We start from the raw sequence: 8803 nt of genomic DNA on the forward strand, positions 1-8803 counted from the left end.
TTCATGACCTTACTCCAGGAAAAGATAAGTTAGCTCCTCGTGCTCTTAAGTGCATATTTCTGGGTTACTCGAGAACGCAAAAGGGATATCGATGTTATTCTCCTGACCTTCAGCGATTTCTTATGTCTGCTGATGTCACCTTCTTTGAAACCCAATCATACTTCACAGGTCCAGTTAATCACTTAGATATTTCTGCGGTGCTACCTGTTCCTTCTTTTGGAGATTCAGTCCCTATCACCCATTCATCTTCCTCCATAGCTCCACCGCCTACAGCTCCACTACCTATAGCTCCAGTGTCACCACCGAGTCCAGTGCCACCACCTAGTCCAGTTCCACCAACTATAGCTCCAGTGCCACCACCTAGTCCAGTTCAACCTTCTACAGCTCCACCACTCCTGACTTATCATCGTCGTCCGCCCCCAGCATCAGGCCCAGCTGATTCATGTCCTGCACCTGACCTTGCTAATACTGCGGACTTGTCTCCTCTTAATCAACCGATAGCACTACGAAAAGGTATACGGTCCACACTTAATCTTAATCCTCATTATATCTGTTTAAGTTACCATCGTCTCTCATCATCCCATTGTGCATTTGTGTCATCTTTGTCCTCTGTTTCCATCCCTAAGTCTACAGGTGAAGCATTGTCTCATCCAGGATGGCGACAGGCTATGATTGACGAGATGTCTGCTTTACATACGAGTGGTACTTGGGAGCTCGTCCCTCTTCCTTCGGGTAAATCTACTGTTGGTTGTCGTTGGGTGTATGCAGTCAAGGTTGGTCCGGATGGTAAGGTTAATCGTCTTAAGGCTCGTCTTGTTGCCAAGGGATATACTCAGATATTTGGGCTCGATTACAGTGATACCTTCTCTCCTGTGGCTAAGATAGCATCAGTCCGCCTTTTTCTATCCATGGCTGTTGTTCGCCATTGGCCCCTCTATCAGCTGGACATTAACAATGCTTTTTTACACGGTGACCTTGAGGATGAAGTTTATATGGAGCAACCACCTGGGTTTGTTGCTCAGGGGGAGTCTCGTGGCCTTGTATGTCGCTTGCGTCGGTCACTTTATGGTCTAAAGCAATCTCCTCGAGCCTGGTTTGGTAAGTTCAGCACAGTTATTCGAGAATTTGGCATGATTCAGAGTGAAGCTGATCACTCTGTATTCTATCGGCATTCTGCCTCGAGTCTCTGTATTTATCTGGTGGTCTATGTTGACGACATTGTTATTACCGGCAATGACCAGGATGGTATTACTAAATTGAAGCAACATCTCTTGCAACACTTTCAGACTAAGGATCTGGGCAAACTAAAGTATTTTCTGGGTATTGAGGTCGCTCAGTCTAGCTCAGGTGTTGTGATCTCACAACGAAAGTATGCCTTAGATATTCTTGAAGAGACAGGAATGACAGGTTGTAGACCGGTTGACACTCCGATGGATCCGAATTCTAAACTTATGCCAGGACAGGGGGAACCTCTTAGCGATCCTGCAAGATATAGACGGTTGGTTGGTAAATTAAATTACCTTACAGTGACAAGACCTGACATTTCCTTTTCTGTGAGTGTTGTGAGTCAGTTTATGGATTCTCCGTGTGATAGTCATTGGGATGCAGTTGTTCGCATTCTTCGGTATATAAAATCAGCTCCAGGCAAAGGTTTATTGTTTGAGGGTCGAGGCCATGAGCAGATTGTTGGATACTCAGATGCTGATTGGGCAGGATCACCTTCTGATAGACGTTCTACGTCTGGATATTGTGTCTTGGTAGGAGGAAATTTGGTGTCCTGGAAGAGCAAGAAACAGAATGTGGTTGCTCGGTCTAGTGCAGAAGCAGAATATCGAGCAATGGCTATGGCGACATGTGAGCTAATTTGGATCAAACAGTTGCTCAAGGAGTTGAAATTTGGTGAGATTAGTCAGATGGGACTTGTGTGTGATAATCAAGCTGCTCTTCATATTGCGTCAAATCCAGTGTTCCATGAGAGAACTAAACACATTGAGATTGACTGTCACTTTGTTAGAGAAAAGATACTCTCGGGAGATATTGCTACAAAGTTTGTGAAGTCGAATGATCAGCTTGCAGATATTTTCACCAAGTCCCTCACTGGTCCTCGTATTAACTACATATGTAACAAGCTTGGTACATATGATTTATATGCACCAGCTTGAGGGGGAATGTTAGAATAGTCATGTAAATAGGAGTAAATAAATAACCCTAATCCAATATATGTTAGGAGTAGGACATGTTATGTGTGTATATATATAGGGCTCATTGTAACATATGTATATACATCAATAATATATTTTCTCCCGTGCTTTCTCACAATACAATTAAAAACAAAATAAGGAAAAACGAATTTCCAGAACCCCCATTTCTCCGTCGTCATCTCTATCTCATTCCTTCATCTCCTCCAAAAAATTCCTCTTACTCAAACAGCACATTCAAAATCATCATTATCACCTCTTTCATCACCGCTAACCCAAACACCATCTTCAACCATTAGCATCTAGAGCACACTTATGCTATAAGATGCAAACAGAACGTTAGGGGAAACGAGCGAAATTAGGACACCAACAAATGCGAAATTGAGGAAAAAAGTATAGGGGTTGGTCGGAATAGCCATGTTGGGGATTGTATTTTTTTTATTGGGTAGAGAAGGTTTGAAATTTGCCCAATCCCACAAATCACTCTGGTGAGCTTTTGGTGCTGGTAAAACTTCGAACAATGGCTAATCCAATTTTAAGGGATTCAGGATCTGTCTCAGAAGTGAATATAACAAAAAATTTGAATTTTTGCTGAATGAGGATGAACCAGAGGGCTAACAACACTTTGTAAAAATTTTCGGCGAAATACTAATCGGAATTGTGATATCGGCGATAGTAAAATTGAAGAAGAATGGTGGGAATTGATGGGAATACTCATGTAAGGCCTTCAGTCACTCCTATTAATGAATTTTCACTGCTTTTTGTAATTGTTTTGGAGAGGTTTAGAGTAGAGGAAGGAGGTGTTCATGGTGGAAGGTGTTGGTCGCCACCCGAGGAAAAAGAAACAAAAAAAAGATTCCAGACATTTTAATAAAATGGTTAAATAAAGATTAGGATTCACAGATTATATGTGTCAAACAATAATAGGCGAAGAAAGTGACGTGTCAATTATGTCTAAGCGACCGAGCCACACTCAGTGTGAGGTGCTTATTTTTTATATTTTTATCAAAATGAGGTGTTCAAATGGGAAACACGTAAGTTCCTTTACCAGATTGAAAAGTGGGTACAAGTTTAAGTTGCTCGGAGGATATTTTACCTTCAAATTATGTCATAAGTGAGATACCTAATTATGTTATCATGTAATTGTCAATATATTTGTGCACAAATTCGGCATACGTGTGGTATATTTACGTAATTACGTTCTCTAATATAAAAGTATATTTAGAGAATTGCAAAAATTATAACCTACCATATTACGCTGCTCATAGTCATGTTTTAGAGTTCATAGGCGCATATCCCATTATTTTTTATAATAATATTTAAATCAACTTGGTCAAATTTAGCCCCACCTTTTCTCTTTTCTCTCTCCTTCTTCCTCTTTTTTTTTTTTTTTTTTTACCAGCTAACTCCTCTTATTTCCCCGGCCTCTTTTGGTTATTGTGATCATTTTCCCATTATATTTTTTTTTCTGTTTATTTCGCTTTTTAATTATTTCCAAAACTAACTCGTTCATAAGCAAATTTAAAGATGCAAATATTTATTCCAAAATCATACCTTTTCTCACACTATTTTTTTTTTTAAAAAAACAATCTAATTGCATCGCAAATTTTATCTAGACATAATAAATTAAGTATTTTGTTATTAATATTTGTAGAATGTATAAGTAATATATAAGCATTATAAAATAATTTATAACATCTCATTGCATACTGTTATACAATGTTTATACATATATTATACACTTTTGTTATTAGTACATTTTGTTCCCAAGCCATTGTAGCATTCTCTTCTTTTTTATTCTCCGGTTCTCAAACTTTTATACAAGAAGTATAACAAGTATAAGCATTATATAGTAAAGTACTGTGACGACCCAAAGGGTCATCACTTATTTTCTTACCCATTATGTACTTCCGAGGCCTTGAAAACCTCATTTAGGGTTGCCTCGATTTGCGTGCGCAGTCCGGGCGCGTAGCCGGAAAGCTTAAATATGAATTCTGTGTGAAAAATGCTAAATTTTGATATTAATATGAATATATTTGACTTCGGTCAACATTTTGGGTAAACGGACCCGGACCCGTGATTTGACGGTCCCGGAGGGTCCGTAGAAAAATATGGGACTTGGGCGTATGCCCGGAATCGAATTCCGAGGTCCCAAGCCCGAGAAATGAATTTTTGTGTGAAATTATTTTCTGGAAATGATTAAGGAAAATGAAAATAAAATTTGATTAAAAGATTGTGGTATCGGGCCCGTATTTTGGTTCCGGCGGCCGGTACAAGTCTTATATATGGTTTAAGCGCTTTCTGTAAAGTTTGGTTGAAATCGGACGTTGTGTGACGTGTTTCGGACTTAAAATGGAAATTTGATGTTTTAAGAAAACTCGGAGGAAATTATGAATTTTGAGGTTTAATTCGATGTATATGATGTTATTTTGGAGATTTGATCACACGGATAAGTCCGTAGGATGTTTTTGAGGTTGTGTGTATATTTGGTTTGGAGCCCCGAGGGCTCGGGTGAGTTTTGGATAGGCGTCGGAGTGCATTTTTCACTTAGGAAAAATCTGGTATGAACAGGCCTGCAGGTTTCGCATTTGCGAAGCCTGTTCGCAAATGCGAACTCGCAAATGCGAAGGCTGGTTCGCAAATGCGAAACCAGCCCAGGCCTGACTATGATCGCAAATGCGATGCCTTTCTTCGCAAATGCGAATGTACAGTGTTCGCAAATGCGAGACCTTCTTCGCAAATGCGAAGGTCCCCTGTAAGGCTTGGCTTCGTAATTCCCATATTTTGGTCGGTGCGACATCAGAGACCCAGCAATTTCATACTTAGTCGAATTTTAAGTCATTTTTCACCCCACTTTCAAAATACAACTCCTTAGGCGATTTTTCAAGAACAAGTTTCATCCCAAATCAATTGTAAGTCGATTTTACTTAACACTTTCAATCATTAACATCATTTAACGTATTTTCAACTTAAAAATCAATGATTTTCATGGGGAAATTGGGGGTTTTGGGTAGAACCTAGGTTTTCTATAAATTGGGGATTTGGACCTCAATTTGAGGTCCGATTTCAAAACAAATTACATATTTGAGTTCGTGGGGGAATGGGTAATCGGGTTTTGGTTCGAACTTTGGTTTTGACCACGTGGGCCCGAGGGCGATTTTGGAATTTTTGGGGAAAAACTTGGAAACTTCATTTTTATGCATTCAAATTGATTCATTTAGTGTTTATTAAAGTAATTGAGCAATTTGTGACTAGATTCGAGCGGATTGGAGGTGAAATCGCGGGGTAAAGCGATAGTTGAGGTTTGAGTGGAATTCAAGGCATCGAGGTAAGTGTTTGGTTTAACCCTAGCTTGAGGGATTAGGAGTTGAGTCATAATTGCTACTTGTGTGTGTTGGGTACGACGTATGGGCATGGTGACGAGTATCCATGCGTCGGTGTCAAGCATGACCGTGAGTCTTAATTTGATAATTGTGTACCCTTGTTTGATCCTATGAACGTTGTGATTAAATATTTGTATTAGTTGTGCCAGAAAAAAGTTGAATAGGATTGGTTATAGCTGACTCTCCCTTGTCGGGATGTTTGACTTGTTGTTATAGTTCCCTTGCCGGGATTGTATTGTGTATTGTGTTGAAAGTAAATGGTGCGGGTGGTACGCCTACCACAAGTGATATTAAAATGGGAACGGGTGGTACGCCTACCACAAATGATATTAAAATGGGAGCGAGTGGTACGCCTACCACAAATGATATATTGAAATGGGAGCGAGTGGTACGCCTACCACAAATGATATATTGAAACGGGAGCGAGTGGTACGCCTACCACAAAGGATATATTAAAATTGGAGCGGGTGGTACGCCTACCACGAGTGATACCGAAATGGGAGCGGGTGGTACGCCTACCACGAGTGATATTGAAATGGGAGCGGGCGGTACGCCTACCACGAGATATTGAGAAATGGGATCGGGTTGCACGCCTGCAACAAAATGAGTTGAATATGAAAGTTGTTTTAACTTTCCATTATTGTTAGAAGTTAAACTGTAGATGTACATACCATTATTCCTGATATTTTGACTCTATCTGTTACCCTGAAGCATGCTCCCTTCCCCAGCTTAAATTGTTATTTTCTTGCTATTTTTCTGTTGTACTTGTATATATATATATATATATATATATATATATATATATATATATATATATATATATATATATATATATATGCACAGATTTATCAGGAGTCTGGTCCTCGCCTCGTCACTACCTCGTCGGGGTTAGGCCAGACACTTACTAGCACATGGGGTCGGTTGTGCTGATGCTACACTATGTGCTATTTGCACAGGTCCAGGTTTCGAGCAGCAGCGACAGCATTAGTATGGGAGTAGGCCTTCAGTCCGGTGACACCCGAGGTAGCCTTGCATGCGTCCGCAAGCCCGACGTCTCCCTTATTCTCTCTTTTTAGCCTGTTGCCTCATTGTATTCGAGACAAACAGCTTATGTGTTTCTTTCAGACGTTTGTGTTTAGTATTCCTTAGCAGTTCGTGAGTATTGTGACACCAGTCTTGGGTAGAGGATTATGTTGACTATTCCGCATGTTGATTCAGTTTTTATAATTAAGACTTCCGCTACTATTTAATTTCATTGTTTTTATATTGTTGCCATGGATTGTTAAAAGGGATTATGTTGTAAACGGAAGTAATTAATAATTTGGCTTGCCTAGCTTCTACGAGTAGGCGCCATCACGACTCCCGAGGGTGGGAAATCCGGGCCGTGACAAGTACAACAGGTCATTGTACACTATTATACAATGTTTATACTATTATATAGCATATATACCTGTATAGTTTTCTATATATAAATAAAACATCTACATTGTATGATGGTGTATAATATACATACCATATGGATACACTCGTTATAATAGGTGGATCCATGATTTTGGGTTTGCGTGTACTTTTTTTATGTGCTATTGCCGATCACATAGTATAAGTGCACAACTATTTGAACATGACGGTAAAAAAATTAGTAAAAAAATGTTACACCCTGTGCGTCCCAAGGTGACGAATATATAACTTGTTAATCATGATTTATATGAGTTTAAAGTCATAATATGACTATATGTGATATTTGGATAGAAAATATAAAGTTTGGGAAAAATCATATTAAAGTTGCGGAAAAACCGACTAAGGATTTGCCTTGTAACGGAGCTTTTTGAGCAATAAATTTCGTGTGCTATATGGAGTCTTTTTGGGGCATATTATATACCAATTTGAAGGCTTTGGAATGTAGTTTCCAACTGTAACGACCCGGTCAGTCGTTCTAAGAGTTATAGCCCCGTTTCCCCCATTTCTGTTTCTTTATGTGTTGTTCGACTGTGTTGAGTTGTATCGAGTTGGTAGGTTTGGTTTCGGAGTAGTTTTGGAGTGAAATGATCACTTAGTCTCTTAGTTAGAAAGCTAAGTTATAAAAGTCAACCGGAAGTTGACTTATGAGTAATCGAATTCTGATTTGGATTTTTATGATTCGGTTAGCTTCGTTGGGTGATTTTAGATACACGGAATGTAATTTGGAGGTCAGCGGTAGAATTAGGCTTGAATTGGCGAAAGTTGGAAATTTTGCAATTTTGGTCGACCGTGGAAAATTAGGTATCGGGTTCGGAATGGAATTTCGGAAGTTGGAGTAGGTTTATAGTGTCATTTGTGACGTGTGTGCAAAATTTGAGGTCATTCGGACGTGGTTTGATAGGTTTCGGCATCGTTGGCGAGTTTTGGAAGTAAGAAGTTCTTAGGCTTGAATTCGAGGTTGATTTGGTGTTTTGATGTTGTTTTGGGTGTTCTGGAGGTTCAACTAGGTTTTGTAGTGATATATGACTTGTTGAAATTATTGGTCGAGGTCCCGAGGGCCTCAGGTGAGTTTCGGATAGGTTTGGGTTGTGTTGCGCTCGTTTTTCTTATGTTTCGACGCTGTTTCTTCAAGCATAAATGATATCATATTGAACAAATGAGCTCCGATTTTTTTTGATTGAAGCATTAGATCCGTATCATAATTACGGACCCGTAGCAAAAAGAATCGTCAAATTTGGACATCGTATGGGGATTTTAGGGTCGTTTTACTAAGAATTAGGTTGCCCCATTTTTCAGATTAATTACGAAATTGCCACTGACAGCGTTTAAAAATCTCCACTATTTGCAAATATTGAAACCAACATATCTCATTCATTATAAGGTCAAATTGAGTGATTCAAAAGCCTAACTTGACTAGAATTTCACAAGGAATCCCTTTGAGGTATAAAAAGTGAGTTTCGGGATCATTTAGCATGAGAAACGAGGCAGAATAGTTGGCAGAAAAATATATAAAACAAGGGTTTGTTCATTCAGTCATATTTTGAGTTGAGGAGCTCGGATTTGGGCGATTTTGGAGGCGATTTTCATCGTATGGATTGGGGTAAGTGTTCTCTACTCGATTTTGGTTATATTTCATGAATCCATCTTCGTTTTTGGGATTTGATTAATGATTTCAAAGTGAAATTGAGGGCATTAGGGTTTGAGTTTGGAGAGTTTTAAGTGAGGATTTGAGGGACCAAACAGAGTCTGATTTGACTAATTTTA

Source organism: Nicotiana attenuata, chromosome 3 (genome assembly GCF_001879085.1).
Source record: "Nicotiana attenuata strain UT chromosome 3, NIATTr2, whole genome shotgun sequence".
Classification (NCBI taxonomy): Eukaryota; Viridiplantae; Streptophyta; class Magnoliopsida; order Solanales; family Solanaceae; genus Nicotiana; species Nicotiana attenuata.